This window comes from Urocitellus parryii, chromosome Y, assembly GCF_045843805.1.
Source record: "Urocitellus parryii isolate mUroPar1 chromosome Y, mUroPar1.hap1, whole genome shotgun sequence".
Classification (NCBI taxonomy): domain Eukaryota; kingdom Metazoa; phylum Chordata; class Mammalia; order Rodentia; family Sciuridae; genus Urocitellus; species Urocitellus parryii.
This window is the reverse complement of record NC_135548.1, coordinates 30,631,070-30,653,461: the sequence shown is the minus strand read 5'-3', so window position 1 is coordinate 30,653,461 and position 22,392 is coordinate 30,631,070.

Genomic DNA, 22,392 nt, shown 5'->3' with positions numbered 1-22,392 from the left:
GTATTTTGATGGACAAACAATACTCATTTTTTTTTTTCTAAAAAAGAACTACTTAGCATAAGATACCAGTGCCTTATGGATCACTGCACCATCTGGATGATTGAGGATGCTCTTACACAGCCACCTTCATAAGCAAATCTCGATAGAACGGAGTGTCTGCCACACATTCTTGATAATGGAATTCCCTAAGCATAGAAAGATTTTTCAAATAGAATCAGAAGATAAAAATCTACTATAGCATCCACTACAATTTTACATATTGCAGACTCATACTGGGGAGACTTTTGGTGTCAGATAACTTTCAATGTCCCTGGATTCCATAAAATCTGTTTTTTTTTTTTTTGTTAGGTACTGTTGTTTGGAAGAATTATCAATGATAAAAGTAACAGATTCAAAGGAGTCAAGTAAACTTATACATACATTTATCTATGATTATTTTGTAAGAAAAAAATATGCTCTGGATGGTAGAGCATTTGGATTTATACAAAATAAAATGAGCTTAATAATTTCTAGCATTACAATTTGATGTGCCACAATAAGTATAATGCTTATTTTAAACTATACCCTATTATATTCCAAAAGGATTTGTATCTAGTAATAAAATATTCATGTGATAAAATGATAGCAAATTGTGAAAATAAGATAAGCCCCAAGGTGAGATTAATGTAGAAAACAATTATATTGATATCTTGTATATATACTATGCATATCACCAAAATTCTAAAAAGCAGATTATGAGCTTTTGAGAAGACAGTGCAAACAATAAAACTGGCAAAATACATTCCCTGTAATTTTCATTAGATGATGATGATGATGATGATAATAATAATAATATCACTCATTTAAAGTGCCATGGTTACTTTTTAAATCCCAGAGAAATAGTTCAGTAATTGCTCATAAAAGAATTAGTACAGAATAAACAATAGTAAGAACAAATATATGTGTAATTCATGAGTTTCCTACAGGCAATTCTTACAGTATCTTTTTTAGTAAGTTGAAAGGATGTACCAAAGAAAAATTTCATTAAAAAATAAAATCTACCAGACATTTATCATAATCTCCAGAGGATGTGTTGTTTTGGGAAAATATATATTCAATAATTAGATTATTGTAAAAAAAATCTACTAAGTAAATATCGACATATCTTAACTGGTGCAAATTGAAGAATGAATTAGTGCTGTGGCATCCAAGAAGCACTGCTACAGAGGAAGAGACAAACTGCCTCCCATTCAGGTCAGTCTGTAAATCTGAATCCTCACAAACATTTGTAAGTTGTCAATCACAAGTGAATTCTGGATTACATATTTGTACTTGGAGTATAAACTTTTGATGTGGCTAAACACTTTAAACATTCAACTGAGCTTAATACAGGTTTGCAAGTGTAAGTAAAATAGGGCTTCTGAAAGTGCTTTTGTATTTAATACCTCATAACAAAAGAAACTATTTTACCTTATCTAACTCAAAGTTAAGAGTGAATGTCTCTTATCTCAGTTTTAGCTGAAGGATGAACATAGTGTTTCATTATATTTATCATAAAGATGTTTCAAACAGATAACTGAGAAGAAGCTAATTGACTCTTATGTCAACCATGTGGAATGTATAAAATGATCAAGAAAGTGAAGAATCTAGAGGGAAAATTGCTCATAACTGTCCAAGGAAGAGGGAAAGTGGCCCATGTTTATCTTAGCCTCCAGATTAGAACTTAAATCCACTGGAGGAGTTAGGTGAAAGGGTGGATTTGTTTCTCCAATGTGAAAAATTTAAAAAAAAAATTATAATCTAGGTGAGTCAGAGGCAGGCAAACATACAGAAAAATATTTGGGAGATAAATGATATACTAGCACTTCTTGTAAGCTGTATGTGTCCAAAAGTGTGGATCATTCATTTGTAGGGGCACCTTGGTCTTTGACTTGGGTCACCAATGGTCAAATCAGGCTAAAGAGTGAAGCACTGGTACCTCTGGATTTCTGCATTCAGCAAAGGGAGTTGAAAAACAGTAAGGGGAGCAAGGCATACAATATCATCAAGAGTATTTCTGGTGAAAATCCCTGGCAGCAGAATTCAACCATTCTTAAGATACAAAAAAATCAAGAATAGGAGCAATCCCAAAACTAGTTATTAAGAGAATGGTTTCATGCTGTGGGTGCATTGAGTTCTGACTATGGAATGTCTGTAAAAAGAAAGGGAAGAGAAGTTGTAACTGAATTTTTTTCAATTAAGTATTTATTAGATGGGTCTGTATATTTCTAATTTTCAAGTTGGATAGTTTTTTGTGACTTAAAGAATTATCAGTTTTTCAAAGTCATGAGGATGAACAACAAAATCATGTGATCTATAAGAAGTTTCATCTAAGATCAGGGGAAGAAGCAGCCACTGAATAAATACCAAGTGGTAGCTGGAATTAAAATATAGTTTCATGGGCTGGGGATGTGGCTCAAGCGGTAGCACGCTCGCCTGGCATGCGTGCGGCCCGGGTTCGATTCTCAGCACCACATACCAACAAAGATGTTGTGTCCGCCGAGAACTAAAAAATAAATATTAAAAAAAAATTCTCTCTCTCTCTCTCTCTCTCTCTCTCTCTCTCTCTCTCTCTCTCCTCTCTCACTCTCTCTTTAAAAAAAATAAAATAAAAAAAAATAAAATATAGTTTCATTTTGACCATATCCTGCCAATCACACATGTGCACATATGTGGTATGTGTGTATAAGAGACAGCATATAGGGCTTTCTTTAAATCTTAGAATGAAAAAAAATATCTATAGTAACAAAATCATTCAGATATAAAATTATCTCCTCAAGAAATTCTGGAAATTTTCAAATTTATTTATTTTTAAAATAAATTGGCAATTGCTAAGGAATGAGCCCTCTCAGAGGGCACATATTATAACCTGACCAACAGTTAATGCACACAAAGCTGGTGAATTAGACAGGAAGATGCTTTAGGATCTGCTCACCTCCTTACAGTATGACAACAGTTGGCTCTCATGAAATCATGAACATCTGCACTTGTTTTAAAATATCATTCATACAACACACAGATAAGTGTGCTTATATTTTTTAAAGTAGCAAAACTGTTGGTATCACAACTAGGGCCAAATAAGGTATTTCAAAGGTTAAATTCAGAGAGACTAGATATTAAATGATGAAAACATTTTTTCATCTAACACATGTCCCTACACAGCTCTTTTTCTAGATATCATGCCTAAATCCAACATAATATTCATAAATATCTACCTTATCTAAATAGGGCACAATTTACAAACAAAACAGATTTTGTTTTTTCATTCTCTGTCTACATTACTAATAATTTTTTATTACTTATGATGCCTACAGTTCCAATGAAACAAGCTCAGGAATGAAGCTTGTTACAGAGGTAGATTTTGGGGTGCATTAAAAATGATTATGTGTAGACAACATCACATTAAAGTAGGTTTTCTTAGAAACGGATGCCAGCTGGCAGGGAAGAACACTTTATTGAGTTTTGTAACCAAGACAGCTCCTCAAATATGGTGTTACATACAGGACATTTTATTGCCACTATTGCAATGGAAACAATTTAATCTGGCTTATGTAGACATATTTTTCTTTTTGTATTTCAAATTCACGTGTTGAAGGAGTCTGTTTCAGACTTGAAAGTTGCTTATAATAAAATAGCAATAATTAGCTGAACCCAAAATAGATTTTCTTATATTGAAGGAAAGAAGAAGAGAAAATCCAACACTGACTATACAAAAACAGATTTGGATAATACACTCTTAGAGGTGACCAACATCAAAATTGAGATGAATCTCATGTTCAATAATGATTAAGTGCAATTTATTTTCTATATGCTTTAGAAGACTTACATATTGTTAAATAATTTTGTGTTTTGTAAATCCTAGTCCTATTGATAGTCTAAATGACATATTAGGAAAGACATGTAAAAGCAGATGTAGGACAAGATAGCTTTTTATACAACACCTTTCAGAAAGTTTAAAAATGATAGGGCCATTTTAGCTACCCTTTGGAGTTGGTGTTTTACATTCTAACTCTGTCTAATTTCCTTAAGAAACAAAAGTCTAACTTTATTACAGAATGCTGCACAAATCTGTCTGCTTTCCTAGAACAGGGCTTAATTTGTGTGTTGTAGAACACTGGGTTCTTCCTTTTCCTCCTAATCTGTAGTACACAGTCATTAAGATTTTATCAGCAGACATCCATTCTCTCAATAGGGTGCACTAAGTATTCTAAAATGCCTTTCTAACTAAAAAAGAAAAGTAACTACAAGAAAGAAAATTTGCTACCTGAAAATATTGAATAAAATATGTTAAAAGGCATTATAAAGAGGTATCTGTAATTTGCAAGCAAGTAAGTAAAGTCAGCAGGGACCACAATTAAGCAGAAACAGGGCTGCACACAGAAAGTATTGCTAAATTGTGGATGCCCTGAGATACTGGCCAGTATTTGCAACCTTCAATTTCCAACTTTCCATGACTGCAGAGTTGGTACAATAACAGGGATACAGAGTTTCCAACTTGTGGTCCTTGGAAAGCAAGTCCTGAAATTTCTCCACCTCCTCACCAAGCGCTATCCACTCTATAGATGTACTACATCTGTCCTCATATTTCAAAACTGTCTGTTATTACAGGAATTGGAGTTCCACTTGGTTAAGGAATTAATGATCACAGATGTATTCTCAAACACATTAATTTCAGAATCCTGCATTGTATGCCTTCTTTATAAACTTTTAAGGTTCTTTTGGTGGTTGGTCACATCAATGACATTTAAATAGATGAAAGACAAGACTTTTTGTTACTTATATCTCCAAAAGAGAGAGTGCCGTATGGCAGGAGTGCATGGGAAGCTATGACTGGGTACAGAGATATAAGTTAGAATGTTACAGTGGGGTGGAGGGGTGAGCATGATCAGCAGGGTGAGGTTGGTTAGGTTTTATAGTCATGTAGATTGGCTAATTTGAACAGTTTCTTGCCTCTAGTTGTGTGATGTCTGGCCCTTGATTGATCAGGGTAGGTGCATACACACCTGAGGTGTGTGAGCATCTAATAAGTATAATGGATGAAGTCTAGATTTAATCAGCTGGTCAAGGAAGATAATTTGCCAGCTTTTAATCATCCCTCAATCCTATCTTAGGAGAGCATGAAAGAAAAAACACTATTATATTACCTACCATATAATAAACACAAACAGATACAAAAAAAAGTTAGAGGGCATCATGATGAAGTATAAAATAAGGATTGTAACTATTTTTAATCTTTAAAGAAATTGGTTGGGAAAGCATTCTAAAATATTAAAGCCTATATTAAAAACACCATAATATGATGACACAGTTGTTCTTACTTCCACACATTTGAGAGCAGTGGAAGCCACAAGGTTCATTCACAGACATGTAAGTAGACTATTTTGCAGTCACATCTCTGAACTAGCAATTTTGTATGTCTGTCACCCTGCCAGCACCTGATCTTTAACTCTTCCTTTGACTTTTCTTATTATTATTTCTCAAAATCAGTTATAGCAAGTTGGTCTTAGTTTTCACCTGAATCAGCTTTTCTTCTTGTAAATCATAGCATATGTGATCTTTAATTTATGTAATCCCAGGCCTCCATAGAAGTTTTGAATAAATCCTATAATGTACTCAGTAAAAGTTTTAACAGATAGTGCTCAATAACGACAGTGGCATGGTCTGCATTTTTATTATTATTAACTCTTCAATGTTTATTAATATGAAAATTTAGGAACCACAATTTATTGGGCCTGTTCTCAACATGATAATCTATGTTTCTGTTTGGTGATAAGCATATAATCTGATGGAGGCATTAAAAATGATTCAGCAGTATATTACCAAAAGTCTCATTTGAGCTTTGGAAATCTGCTGGATTTGCCCAACTTACACCACTTGTATTATTTTTGAGAAATTATCAACTTATCTCCAAAATCTCAGCTTCAAAGAAAGATAGTGATGTAGATCCTTTGAAAATTGTGTCAACAAAAAATACTTTGCGTCGCTCTTTGTCTTCACATATCTCTTTTAATTCCTGATAGTTTATTCAGACACCTCTCTGCAGAGCATTCTAGCCACCTCAGATCTTAGCATAGCCTTGTTAATGTTTTGAACTTAAAAATATGTTTTCAAAAATGATTGTCTTTATCATATAATGTAGCCTTAATTTTTCTTTTAATAAACTTGATTTTATTTATTTATTTATTTTTTATTTATTTTATGTGGTGCTGAGGATCAAACCCAGGGCTTTGCACTTACGAGGTGAGCGCTCTACTGCTGAGCCATAACCCTAGCTGCTAGCATTAATTTTTCACTGGCTTCTTCTTTGGTCAACTTTCCCAGTCATTTCTTTTGTCCCTGTATATATACTTGTACTTGCATATATTCATGTATGACATTGAAATATATCACACAGATAGCACTGTGTTGTCAAGGGTGTGATCAGGAATGGTGTGTGGTACAACAGGAAGGAATTGAGTTAAATAATCTGGCAGAAAAGATACCACAGGGACTTCAAGTCCCCTTAAGGATATTCAGTTATAGCAAAAGGAAATGTGATGGAACTCATTTTCTCTACCTGCAAGGTAGAGGGCCTAGGTTGTGAGCCCTATGCTCTTAGGTGCTGATCCAGTGTCAAGAGAAGAGCTTCAATACCTGCCTGAAAAGAGAATTTATGCTCTACATTTGTTCCTTAGACTATTCATGGTTTCTACTAACATTTAAATATATATCCTAGCTGTTATGTTTGGCAGTGGACATATTGCAGTAAAGACAAAGTCCCTGAACTCTTATTTTAGTAAGAAATTCAGAAAAAAAGAAAAATGTACATATGTCAGATACAAAGTAAAAATCATGATGGATGAAAAGAAGAGATTAAATATGGTAATATGATCAGGGTGAAGTAAGATGCAAAGTAATTCTTGATATGGTTCAACATAAGCTGATGTCAGAAGAATAAGTAGGAGTCAACAGCATAAATGGCCTAAGAAACAAGACGGGGGCCTTTAGGAAAAGATAGAATCCTGTTCAAATTAAGAATAGGATCCCTATGTAATTTGATGAGAACAAATGAGACGATATTGAATATGTGAATTTGTGTTTATGATAAAATGGAAAGTTTGTAAGTGAGGGACTGACATAACCTCAGTTATGATTTTAAACTACTGCTTTCTTGCTGAATGGAGAGGAACACGAAGGCAGGAGAGAATTACACATGATTCTTGTAGCTGATGCAAGAAGAGATGCAAACCTAGACTTGGAACCTGGTGTATCAGAGTTAGCTAAGAAAAGGGATTTGCTAAATATTTTGGAGAATTTCTTGATAAAACAAGTTATGGTTTATGTGTCAGACAATTCACAGCTCTTTGAAAACTGAGACCATCTATTGATTTGGAAAGATAAAGGAGGAACTGATTTGTGGGGTGTGAAAGAATGGGAATCAAAAGTTGAATTTTGTATATGTTGAAATTGTAATTGTCATGAAAAATTTTAGAATGGTATCAAATAGACAGATATATATATATATATATATATATATATATATATATATATATATATATATATATAAATTCAGGGACAAGGAATTTAAATAGTTACATGAAATTAAAGGCACAATATAAGAGGCAGTTAACATTACAAGGTTGGCATTATCAACTATTGTGAGGATATGAATAAAACCAGGAAAGCAGACCCACACACAAGCAAGTCTGAAAAATTCTAAAATTAAATAAAATGAGGACTTTACCAATACATGCTAAGAATATAGAGCTAAAGATGTAGAAGGAAAACTGTGGTGCTGGGAAACACAAAATGGGCAGACAGTTTTAAGAAAGAGGGATTTGACAACTGCTAATGGTTCTTCAAATCTTATAAAGGTGGGAGCAATAAGGGGCTACTATATTTAACAACATGGAAGTTGTTAGTGGCTGTGGAAGTGACATCAAAACAGAGGAGGCATTAAAGTCAGATTGAATATGATTTAAAAGGGAGTTGGGTGAGTCAGGGAAGTAGTAATGTCAACTCCCTTCCATAGCAACTCCAGCTAGCCATTTCCACAAAACTTTAACTGTGTATGGGCTAAGGGTGATCATTCAGATTTAGAGAAATGACAAGAGAGCCAAGTATTCTAGGAAGCATCATGACAATGACTCATTTTTTAGAAATTTATAACATCATGTGTTAAAAATGGCGTCTTCAAAGAGATTAAAAATAGGAAAAATAAAATTTTTCAACTATTATTAGTAAACCTAGGATTTGCTTTGTGGAAATGAGATGAAAGCAAAAAACAAAGAACCTTCTCAAAAAGTGAAAATTAGCAGCATAAATTCTGTGATCAAAGCCTGTGGCTGGGCATGGTGTTGTATACCTGTAATCCCAGCAGCTTGGGAGGCTGAGGAAGGAGGATCATGATTTCAAATAAGCCTCAGCAATTGAGTGAGGACCTAAGCAACTTAGAAAGATTCTGTCTCAAAGATTAAAAAAAAAGGGGGGGGAGGGGCTGGGAATGTGGCATAGTGGTTAAGTGCCACTGGGTTCAATCTCTGGTACAAAAGGAAAAAGCCTGTAGAGTTCAGTCTAGGCTCTTCTAGTTGTTGTCAGTGGAATAAGATAAATTGCATAACCACTCTTCCATATCATTCCCCTCATCTAATTGTTAATACATTTATTACGCATGTTTCTTGAATCCTTACTGTGTTTCATTCACTGTTTTATAATTTGGGAATATTCATGAATGAAAAAGCAGAAAATAAATTGATTACTTGAAATTTTCATTTTAGAGTATATAATAAAAGAGTTCATCTCATAGGGTATGATAATAATTAAATGTGTTAATATATTTAAAGTACATCTAACAGTGCTTGGCCTACATACAACAAGCATTCCATAATGTCAGTTATTGTTATTACCTAAGGCTACAGTAGAAGGCTTTGGAGGCCTAGAAGTGTCCAAAAGTCTTAATTTACTTGGTGAGGGGAGTGGCAAGAGAACCACTATGTTCTCATACATTAGGAGAAAAATATTTTATTTTACTTATATGCCCTGGGAAAATGCATCATTAATGTTAACTATTGATGGAATGGCAAAGTTAAAAAAATTGGAAAATAGAAGAAAAAGAAATGCATACCAATGTAATCAAATAATCATAGCACTAATAAGAAAATGAAGAAAATATAGCAAAATGAATTATAAACATAAAATTGGATTAAATTGTGTTCATCAGTTGGTTTCATTAACCATAAGTAATCAAATTAAGCCATGTTTACAGGAATGGGAGAGTTGTATACAAACACCTGCACTTTACACTTTCATTTGGGGACTGCTCACAGGGTTGGGCTTTTAATAAGTAAATTTGGATTTTACCTATATGCTAGGCTTATGAAGTTTACCTATATGCTAGGCTTATGAAGTTTCTATATATCCAAGAGGCCTAACTGATGCTTCAACCAAATTGTAAAACAAAATAGTTTTTAAAATACTACAGATCATATGTCTCTATAAAGGTATTATAGATTAGGTTGGGCCCCTAAAATAGGTATATTTAAAATATTCATCTCCAGTAGCACAGAATGTGATCTACTTGAAAATGGTCTTTGAAAATGCAATCAGTTAAGGTAAAATGATGTCATACTGGAGCAGAGTGACACCTTAACCCTATATGACAGATGTCCTTAGAAGAAAGAAGATCATCATGTAACCACACAGAAATAACAAAGAAATGCCAAGCAAAGACAGAGGAATATATAAGATTCAAGTAGTGCTTCCACAAGCCAAGAAATAACCAAGGCTCCCAGAAGCTGTACCAGGAAAGGAAGAACCCTCCTCTGGAGTCCTCAGGAGAAGCAAGTCCTGGTGATGCCATGATTCAGACTTTTGGCCTTCAGATTTGTGATACAATACATTTGTTGTTTTAAGCCATTTGGTGTGTGGTAATTTATTATGAAAGGTTGAGGAGACTCATATGAACAGATTACAGATTTAGGGATATTTGGAAAGTCATGCCCTCCCCATTAGTCATATAGATTTTTCACAGTTCCCTTTGGTCTAAGACCAATCCCTGAATACAAATCTCCAAATGATAGGACGGTCAACACCTGGCCAAGAAGCCTCAGGTATGGGTAGAGAAAAATCAGCATTTTCTGGACTACAGAGCCTGGGGTTTTCCTTTGAAATTCTTTTAAAGAAATCTTCTGAAATCCAATCTGCCAGATGGATAGAAATCCACCTAAAAAACAATCCCCCCTACCCCCAATCTTCCTACCACATTCTTTTGTTCTACCATCTGTTCTAATTTGTGTATCAGAAGTATATACATTTTTGACCTAGCTCTAACCATTCACAACACAATGAGCGTTCTGAAATCTTTCAATGAAAGTGTCAGAAAGGACAGTAGCCTTAAACAAATGTTTTGCTGTTATATCACTGGCCTTTGTATCTAGAAGAAGAAACTTCATGGAGAATGTTATCAGTATAACCTCAGGAGACCCTGTAGTATACAATAATTATGTTTAACAAAAGAAAGAAACATGAAGCACCTGAAATTCAAAAGATTTTTAAATCACTTTATGAAAGCTAGCTGAATTTCCTTGAGCATTGGCTACATATCCGAGAGTTCTAAACATCACACCATATCTGCCAACAGCAACAAATGAGGCTTTTATAGTTTATATCAAAATCATTTTGCAGGTTAGAAAAATGATAATAATGGTAAAACAATTTTCCAAGGTCATGTATCTATGAAAAGCAGAGGTAAAATTTCTCTAGCGTATCATTACAAAGTAAACTCTTAATCTCTGCACATAGAGCTTCCTGTTACATTGTCATATTTTTCAAATTACAGGATGTTTTACTTTTTGTGAAATAAACTATTATCCAATGCTTTTTATCCCATATTTATTGTCAAAGGCATCTTCATTTCAGAGATATGAAAATCTGAAGAAAATAAAACATATGACTTGGAATTAATAAAATATGATAATTGGAACCAAATCCTGTATGTTAAATAATATAAATTTATGGGCTTGGGAGCTGAGGGATTTATTAGATTGCTTTGTTGACAAGGTTAGTGACATACCTGCAGTTGAAACTCTATCTTTTCAACACCAAGACCTATTCACTTGAATGCTCTGCTATTGAGTCTGCAATGATACACCTAAAAATAAGATTTCTAGATATTTAAAAACATTGAGCATAGACCGGACCTTGGAGGATATGATACTGAATCTCCTGTCTCTATTGGCCTGTTGTGGTTTAGATGTGGTGTCCCCTAAAGCTCACTTCTCCTCCACACCAAAGAAGGTTTGGAGGAGAAATGATCACATCCAGCCTTGAATCATTGAAGTTATCAATCCTTAATGGGATTAATTGAGTGGTAACTGGAGGCAGGTGGGAGGTGGCTGGAAGAAGTAAGTGGTTCATTGGAGGAGTGGCTATGGTGTATATATTTTGTATCTGGAGAGTGGAGTCTTGCCCTCTGCTTTCTGGTCACCACGTGAGGTGCTTCTCTGTGCCATAGTCTTCCGCCATGATGTCCTGCCTCACCTTGAGCCTGGAGGAATGGAGCCAGCATCTTATGGACTGAGACCTCTATCTAAAACTGTGAGTCCCTAAATAAACCTTTTTTCTCCTTTACCATTGCTCTGGTCTAGTCCTTTAGTCATAGCAGTAAGAAAAGCTGACTAAAACAGGGACCTAAGCATTCCGTGTGATTTTTAACTTGATTTAGAAAAAAGAGTGATGTGAGCATGACAGCATTGGGAGGAGTATAGAAAAATAACAAAATAACAGTCTAGTTAACTTTGTTTCACAGGCAGAATGAAAAGCTGTGGGAGAAGATAGAGAGAAAGCTCTGTTTAACACAGCCGGTCCTGGCCAGTGTACACAGTTGAATGTGACAGTCATAAAGAAGAGGACAGAAGTAAAGAGGAAAGGAGCAAAGTGAATCCCAGGGAATCTGAATAAGACAAGGAACAACACAATTCAGCCGGGGTCAAAGAATTTAACCCAGCCACTTAATCATAGGAGGTTCATCTGGGTCCTCAGAGAGAATAACTGAGGAAACCAGTTTGGGGCTGTTTTACAGTAAATATGTAAATTCAAAATATAGAACCACATTGTCTACGCATTTCATTTCCTTCCTTTTCTTATTTTATTTATTTGCATCTAAAACAGAGCATACTTGAAAGATGTGAGTCTTTAACTGTTGAAAGGGACTGTCTCTTTATATTACAGACTGTGTATTAGTCTTTGTATTTGTAAAACAAGTCTGTTACACATTACTTAAATAAACAAATATTTATGGATTTAACTAGTAGTCAAAACTATAAAGAAACTAATGGTTCTATGCCTTGTCAAGTGTTAAAATAATGGTTGAAAATATTGTACACTAAATGAAAATATTTTTTTTTAAAATGTGGAATTAAATCCTAAGTTGAAATCAATTAAAAATTTTAGAAACAAATGTATAGCATAAAAAATAAAATGATCCAACATTTAGTTCATTGCAATAACATATGACAGGCACCCAGTTAAATATGATTTAATCTCTGTTTGTATAAAAGATGTATATGAGCTCTTGGGGATGATTTCCCCTATTTTATGATGATCATATGGAAACATCTGGGTATCTGTAGAGTGAGCAGGTTCTGAAGTCAAAATAGAATCTATGATAGCACACAGATGAGGAAATAATAATGATATGAATGTAAAAAAAAATCATAGTTCCAAATAATTCACTCAATTTATTTTGCAATATGTTATGACTGGAAAAAATGTAAATAAATAAGAAATTTGTGACTTGTAAGAAATATTGGTTTATGGACTTGGGAGGTCAACTATATGGAATACCTTTGGTAATCCAGAAAGAAAGTTAATCAAGGGAGTAGAAACCTAATCTAATGCACTCTATGCTTAAAAAAAGTGATCTTTAAGGCTCATTGTTTGCAAATGTATTGTGTTGGGTATGGTAAAATTACAGTTTTCAAGCAACTTTATGATTTAACTGAACTATGTACTTTCAGTTGAAATGACTAGATAAATTATAAGAATCAGTATGTTTTATAAAAGTATTTCAATATTCCTGAAACTTTCATGCATTATTCAAAAAGACATTATTTAAAAATAATATCTATCCAATTACTGTTGGTTCATAGATTAACCAGAAATTTTTAAATCTGTACTTGGAAAATTGATGATGATGATGGAGATGCTAAAATGGCATCCAAAATGATGAAGATGATGGCAGCTAATGTTTATGGTGCTTACTTTGTTCCTCAGCAAGTCTGTGACTTGATGCCAGGATTTTCATACATTTTCAAAGAAGAAAGGAATCTGAAATAAGGTAAATAAAGTACTCAAATTTACAAATGAATTTGTTGATTAGAACTGGTTATATCCATGCAGCTCTTAAACACTCATGGTTATCTAAACTAAGCACAATATCTCTAATAATAATTATGCCCTTTTATTTTCTTGTGATCTTTGAGGAAACTTAAGTCTAACTTTTCTGGTCTGTTTTTCAACATGAACCCAATAGCATTGGAATGCCATGGCGTCTAAGGGTACAGCAAGTTATGTATGAAAACAAAGACTAGATGGACAGCAAAGAAATCTTTAAAAAATATTTTTAGATTAAATATGAGACTTATTATTTAGCTATGGGACAAAATTTGTTTTTATATGAACATTAGTTCAATCTTATTTTACAAATTTTAATTCAGTACACATTTTACATAGGTAATGTGACCCTATATTTTCTATCTACCTATATGACCTGGAACTCCATTAAAGACTATAAAATAATTACCAATAAAATTCAACACATCCATTTTTTTCTAGAAGAGAAAATTGAGACTTTTCAAAAATAATTGTACAAGATCTCCAAACTAGAAAATTTACAGAGGTAGGACTCAAAAATATTTAAGTACTATGTCAATGTTTTTTAACATACATATACTTTTATCATTACCTTCTTTTAACTGTATAATAAGAATCTTGAAAGAAAAAATAATTTCTGATACATCATGCAAAACAATGCCTATCTTAGAAAGTTCAGTACCGGGGATGGGAGTGTGGCTCAATGGTAGAGCGCCCCCCTAGCACAGGTGGGACCCGGGTTTGATCCTCAGCACCACATTAAATAAATAAATAAATAGTGTTGTGTCTATCTACACCTAATAAATAAATAAACATATTTAAAAAAAGAAAGTTTCGTACCACCATAAGACAGAAAAACACAAGCAGATGAGTAGCAGTAAATCCTAAAAGGATACATCAAAATTGGAATAGGTTTTGAGTCTTGCAAAAGTTGTTAACAAATTAACACATTTCTATTCTTTTGAATCAGGATTAGAATAATCATCAAAGAAATATGAAGACAAAGTATGCACATTTCTGTAGAGCTAAAATATACATGTAGAGAATAAAGCTTTAAAATATGAGCTGTGTGACCTGACATATAGTTGTATGACCTTTAGCTGCAGACCCAGACTTCTCATTTTGAGAATGAGGGAGATGATGTTTTCAGATGCTCTCTTAGGTGATGTAGGATAATCATCTAGTTTCTGTATCAGTTCATGGGGTTAGTAAGGGTCAAAAAATGTTCAATCCCAATGTGACAATGAATTCCTTATGATAGGCATCATATCCTTGTCATGTGTTAGAGAGAGTTAACTGCAATAGATAAAAGCCTGAGTTTCCAATCTCAACTTTGTCCTAAATGGTTCCGTGATTTGGAGCAAAGCTGTTAGTATTTCAGAGTTGCAGCTTTCTCAATTGTAAAAATGGAGAGCATAATAACACTAACCTCATAATATGCTCTTCAAACCTTAGTACTCTCTCTGGACAACTGTAGGTACTTGAAAATTTTAGCAACAGTAATGATAATGGTGATAATATGGACAACAGAATTTTCAGCATATATTTCACCAACCAGTATTTTTTCTCTATGGGATAAATATCTTTCTAAAGATTATTATTATTTCAAAGAATACCCCTCACATTCTATTTTCCTCTTGATAGCTCCTTTAATCCTAAACAATATTCCATTTTATCTTTATCCACTCATTATGTTTATGAATTACCATCCTCCAGTGATTGACAAACTTTATGAATTATAACATTTATAGAAACGTCCATAATTATTTAAAATATAATGATTTTTTAAAACATTTAATTTCAAGGAAATCTTTCTTTTTAATTATGATGCTCATTATTTGTAGATACTCTTTCACATAATGTGTAAATTGTGATCCATCTCTCATGATATCACTGTTCATATTCTAGTAGTGCCAATGTTAATGAACATTCACTGAATAATGTCTCATTTATGTTGTTTTAATACAAAATGATAGAGTAGACTTAACACCGAAAGGAAGAATGAGATTTTTGAGTGAGAAGTTGAGAAACAGAATGGTAAAAGTTGCAGAACCTCATGAAATCTGACAGAATAAATCATGTTGGTTAATGGAGTCTATCCTGTCTTACTCCAATGAAAACAAGAGTTTATTTGCTCAGGAAAATCATGAGCAAATCAATTTGAACTAAGTGATATTCACTTCTAACAAGACACACAAAGAGTATCTTTAGTTACATGAAAGTAATTGAGATATTTAAAAACTGAAAATTTGTATTTAAATGACTTTAATGTTTTTAAAAATTGCAAAACATAATTTAATTTTACTTTTAATTCTCATTTGATTTTACCTTCATGAAAGAAAACTTATTTTCAAAAGTGGCATCTTCTTTTCTTGCCATAGTATTTAAAAAAGGGAAATAATATTAAATGTGCTTATAGGAGTATATATATATATATATATATATATATATATATATATATATATATTTTTTTTTTTTTTCCATTTTTTGCACCGGGCTATATTATAAGTCTGTATTTCACTGTTCTACCTACTTGACATAAAACTTTTTGATTTTGTTAATTATGGATTTTTTGGCATTAATTTCAAATTGTATTAAACTGCACATAAAACTACTATATTTCATGATTACTGAATTTTGTGGATACCTACCTAATTTGGGGCCTGAGAGGAGAACCTCATTTATTTAAACCAAATCTTAGACCTCATTCCTGGCCATGCATTTTTAGGAAACCAAGCAGAAATCCAACCTAACAAAGTGGCTGTTGATCAGAGAGCTAACCCTATAGGTATATTGACCAGGATGTTGTCCTTCCAGACAGTGTTCAGTAGTGAACTTTGATATCTAATAGAGAGCTTTGCACATAGTCTACCTACTGGCTTATGTGTTTTTATCTTTATATCTGCTTTACCTAGAACAGTGATTCCAGAATTGTAAGTGATAATCACCTCTGAATCACTTAATGTATTACATGATTGTCACAGCTAGGAGCAGTGCCACATACCTGTAATCCCAGCAGCTAGGGAGGCTGAGTCTGGAGAATTATAAATTCAAAGCCAGCCTCAGCAACTTAATGAGGTAATAAGCAATCTAGTGAGATCCTCTCTCTAATAAAATAGATAAAGAGCTGAGGATGTTACTCCGTGGTCAAATGCCCCTGGGTCCAATCCCCAGTACCAAAAAAAATAAAAAAGACTAACAATTATTGGTAATAATCACTCATTCGGAGCAAAGTTCAAGTAATCTGAAATGGAGAATAGTTTTGATATGTCAAGAACTTTGTAAGGTTTTGAAAACCAATAAAAAGAATAGTTCTGTTTCATAATCCACTTGAATCTAATGTATGAATAGTTTTGATATGTCAAGAGCTTTGTAATGTTTTGAACCACAAATGAAAAAAAAAAAAACAAATAGGAAAAATAAAAAAAAAAGAACTGTATAAATAAATGAACAAGAAATTATACCATTTCTAGATTTAAACATTCAATTTATTGTACGGAGTCTCCTATTTAAACAGCAAAAATATAATCTAACTTGAAGGGGAAAATATGCCTTCTTGAAGAAATCTGATGATTGCTCTTAGTTAATCTCATTTTCTCCTGTTTTTCTATTATTACCCTTGAAATTTAAACAGTAAAAATGTAGTTTTCTAATAATTTATGTAGGATTTTTGTATCTATGTTCAAGAGGGATATTGATCTATAGTTTTATTTCCTTCATATGTCTTTGTCTTGTTTTAGTAACAGAGTGATACCAGCTTCATGGAATGAATTTGGGAGTCTTTCTTCCCTTTCTATTTCATGGAACAATTGGAAAAAAATTAGCTTCTGTTCTTATCATATTGATAGAACTCAGTAGAGTCTCCAACTGGTCTCAGAATTTTCTTTATTGGGAAGCGTTTTATTACTGCTTTTATATCATCTCCTGATGTTGTTATGTTTAGATTTTCTATATCCTCATGATTTAATTATTGTAGATCATATGTGTTTAGAAATTTGACAATAATCTAGATTTTTCTGTTTACTGGAGTAAAAAATTTTAAATAGTTTATAAGGATCCCCTGGATTTCAGAAGTACCTGTGGTGATATCTTCTATTTTTCACTTCTAATTTGTTGATTTGGGTCTTCTCTTCTTTTGGTTAGTTTGGCTACAGGTTTGTTAATCTTTTTTAAAAAATCTTTTCAAAGAACCAATATTTTGATGCAATAGTCCTTTACATAATTTTTTATTCTCAATTTTATCTCTGATCTTAATTATTTCCTGTCTTCTACTGATATTAGAATTAGTTTATTCTTTCTTTTTCTGAGTCTTGAGATAACCTCAGATTATTTATTTGAGATTTTTTTAAAATGTAGGCACTCAATGTTATAAGCTCTTCCTTAGATCTGCCTTCATACTATTCCAGATATTTTTATATATTGTCCATTTGTTCTCATTATTTTCTAAAAAAGTCTGGTTTCTTCTATGATGCATTTCTAAGTCACAAGTGTATTAATCACCAAGAGTTAATGTCATTTCTTTTTTTTAATCTTGCTATTGATTTCCAATTTTATTCTTTTATGATCTGATGGACAACAAGTTTTCTTTTACGTTTTAAGAATTTTTTTTCTGTTTGCTAATACTTGCTTTGTGTCCTAAAATATGGTCTATTTTAGAGAATTTCTATGTGCTGCTGAGAAGGAAATAAATTCAGCTATTGATTGATGGGCTATTGTATAGAAGTCTGTTAGGTGAATTTGATTAACAATATTTTTTAGTTTTGAAGGGTATTTATGTTGGATTACCTATCTATCAGTGACAGAGATGTGTTGAAATTTCCAATATTATTGTATTGGGGTCTATTTTATTCTTTATATTGAATATGGTTTGATTCATGTAAGTTATTTGACATTAATTAGGGGCATAAAAATTATTATATCTTGTTTGATAAGTCCCCTAACAGGTATAAAATAATCTTTGTTTCTTCTGATTAAATTTGGTTTGAAGTACTCTTTTTGTGAAATATTAGAGTATTTACTCCTTTTTGATTTCAGTTTCCAATTGCATTTCTATTTCCATACTTTCACCTTCAGCCTTTTGATGTCTTTGCCTATAAGTTTAGTCTCATGTAAACAACATATTATTAGGTCGTTTTTTTTTTTTTTAAATTCATTCTTCCAGTCTATTTCTTTTTATTGGCTAGTTTGCACCATTTATATTCAGTGTTACTATAAAAAGATGATTTTTATTTCCTGCCATTTTAATTTATTTCTAATATTTAATTCACACTTGATTCTCATTTACTTGGCTATTCTTTTAGTGAAATTTATTCAGAAATTTGTTTTGATTTTTTATTTCTTCTTTATATAATATTTCATTCAATATATTTCATAGTGCTGACTTAGTGTTTGTAAATTCTTATAGTATATGCTTATCATGGAAAGTTTTTATTTCATCTCCAATTCTGAAGAATAGTTTTGCTGGATATAGCAATCTTGCTTGACACCCATTTTCTTTCAGGACTTGGAATATATTATTCTAAGACCTCTGGGCTTTTAGAGTCTGGGTTGAATAATCAATAGAAATTGTGATTGGTTCATGTCTAAATGTGTCCTGCCATTTTTCTCTTGTAACTTTTAGAATTCTATACTTTTTTCTGTATATTAGCATTTCAATTAAAATGTGACTTGGAGAGGATATTTTTTTTATCTAGTTTATTTGGAATTCTAAAGGACTCTTATGTTTAGATTTCCATCTCATTTTTAGATGTTTTTTAGATATTATTTCATTGAAAAGTTTGTACATTACTTTAATGCCTTTGTATATCTCAATGATTATTTATTACTTTACTGCTTTTGTCTATCCCAATGATTATTTATTTTGTCTCTTAAAGCTATCCCAAATTTCTTGGATATTCTTGTAATTGTCTCAACATCTTTATTGTCAACTTTATTTTCAAGATTGTATACTATGTATTTGAGGCCTGAAAATGTGTCTTCATTGTGGCCAAATCTATTAGTGATACTTTCAGCTGAATTTTTAATTTGATTTATTTCTAGGATTTCTGTTTGGTTCTTTTTCAAAATCTTATACTGAAATATTCTTTTGTATTCTGTATATCTCCTTAATTCATTCTTTAGATTTTCTTTTAGTTCATGGAACATTTCAATCATCAAAAATTTATTTATTTATTTTTTTGGCAATTCTTTCACTGTGGTGTCAATGTGATCATCTGTGTTATAAGTGATTTGGGGTGGTTTGTTCCCTTGCTTTTATACTGTTAGTATTTCTATCCATTCTCCTGTGATGATTATCTCTTCCACTTTTATATAAGAGACATTTTATTTAAGGCAGCTTTTCCTTTTACTATGTATCTTGGGTTGAACAGATGTCTTGGTGTGAACATTTTCACTCAATTTGAACACTCTTCTGTGTCTAGTCCCTAAAACCATAACAAGAGGAGATACTAATCCCTAGTAATTATAGTAACTTAAGCAGTTCACTCATCTGAGAGGTAAATTGGATAGATTTTCTTGAATTGGTTGAGAAATTAGATAATAAGAAAATAATAATAAAAAAAGAAAAGTAAAAAATGGTTTTAAACTATATTTGGCTGTTTGATCCACTGTTCTCCCACTGCTTCAGTTCTGTGCTATGGAGGAATTAAGACTTGCTATTTTTCCTTCATCACTTGCTGGGATTCAGTTTATTTATTTACTTTTCTTGGCTAGGTTTTTGAAATGGAGTATTTTCCTTCTGGGGTTTCAGATATTTTGCAGTTTGTTTATTGTCAGCTCTGATCCACAGTGGCCAAATTTTTAGAGGAGTCTCTATACAGAGTTTCTTTCACTACAGGGTTTCATTCTCCTCTTGGCTGGACAGCTCCAATCAACCTCTCTTTGTGAAAGTCTCAGACCAAGTGAAGGGGGTAGGAGAAAAATTCACAGTCTATCGTGCAACCCTTTCTAGACTCGAAAGAGATAACTCAGAGATCACCGGATTGGCTCTAAATTTTTTGTTCTTGATTCCTCAACCCACCCCGGTATCAGCCAGGCTCCTGATCCCAGAACTCAGATAGTGTTTCAAGTGAGTGTTCTTCATTATTCTCAGCATTGGAGACTCAATTTGCTAGGGCTGGATTGCTGTTTTGATTTACCATTGAGGTTGTGCTATGATAGTGTGGCTTCTTCTGAACTACCTTACTCCATTCTCCAAAGGGATCAACTGCATGGATTAAAATAATGTTAAAAATAGTTTATTAAAAGTAAAGTAGTTGGGTGTGAAGAGATAGTAAATGTTGCAAAATTCAAAAGTTGAGAAGGAGAGAAAGTAAGAGTAATATAGTACATGAAGGCCTTAAAGAAGCAAGAAGCAAAGAAGTAGAAGCGAGAAAACATGATAATTTGCTATTAGAGGGAGAGTAAGGAATTACTTGTTAGAGTAATAAAACAACCAAACAAGTCAACAAAAACACCAGCAATGTCTCTAACACCAAACAGAAATTCAAAAAGAAAAATAAACAACAACAACAAAAAGAAAAAAAAAACAAGCAAACAAAAAGCATTACCTCTTAAAAATACAGAATGAAATGTAAGAGATTAATAAAAGGAAAAATGCTAAAATATAAAAAACAGTAACATATGTATATTTATATACATGAACCAATCAACAAATATAGCCAGAAAACTAAGAAATATTAACAATAAAATATAGAAAAATTAAAAGTGAAAAACTCTTAATTAAAAAATACTTGAATTTTTCCATTAAGATAGCTGAGGTTGAGTATTTATATCTAGATTGTCCTTATGTCCCTTACATATTGGGATATGTGCCTTTTAGAGGGAGTCAGAGCTGGGAGATATCAAATCCACATTTTGCCTTCTGAGGTGGTTGGAAGTGCAGCTGGTTGAAGTGGCTCTCAGCTTCTCTGATAGTAAAGGGGAGATGGAATTAGAAGTATCTTCTATTGGGTTGTTGTCTAAAAATCTGAGATCAATGCTTTTCCTGGTTGAGAGTGTTATAGAGATCTATTTGGGAAGTCCTAGCAGATGAAAACATTTTCTCTAGCAGATGGGACCTTTGTTTGAGGTATCCCCTGAAACACTTAAATACTTTCACCCCTAGATTTTAGTGGATGGTGGTCTCAGCTGGGAATCTGACTTTCCAGTATCTCTCCAGAATTTTACCCATAGGACAAGGGGACAGACATCTATGGGTGGGTGATACATGTCAGGATTTCTCTATCCCATCCACCACCAAATATGAATTTCTAAGTCTCCATTCCCAAAAGCAATGATGTCCATCTGATCAATTTCCCCTGATTCCTTTCAGCTGATTGTTCGTACCATGGAGTTGGGGTTGTATTCTGTATCCACCAGGTCTATTTTCCCAATCCTTGTCCACTGGACATTTGTGCCACAGAGCTCAAAGGGAGAGCAGTTAGTACTCTCCTTTGTATCTCTGTATTGAATTCCTCTGGATCCACTCTTATCTATTAATATTTTATGATTGTGATTTGCCAAGTGCACTGTAGGTCATGCAGTAAGCACTAGCTAAGACAGAATGGAAATATTTGCCAAAGTTCCCATAGGAATAACATTCAGCATAAACTCCTCCAGGTGGATCTCCACCTCATTTCTTCATTTAGTAGTCGAAAAACACTGAGCACATTTTGAACCACAGTTTGCTACACAGTCTTAATATCAGCTAGGTACATGTGCCTCTTCACAGGTGTTTGTGTGCTAAATTTTCTGCTGTGTTTCTCTTTCCCTTTGTCCTGCCCTTCCCTTTGCAATGATGCAGCACCTCTGTTGCCAGATTTAGGTGTATTTCCTTAATTTCTCCATTCACTACACCAAAATCTCTTACCTTTTCTGAATCACTGACAGACAAATAGTAATTTGTAATGGTTTCAATCAGGCAACCACCTCATTATGAAACCACATACTTATCTTTTCAATTACAAACAGCAGGGCAAGGGGGATGAACCACCTTCTTCTACTCTGCCATCTTCCGGCACACTTCTTGCTTTTACTCACCCTATT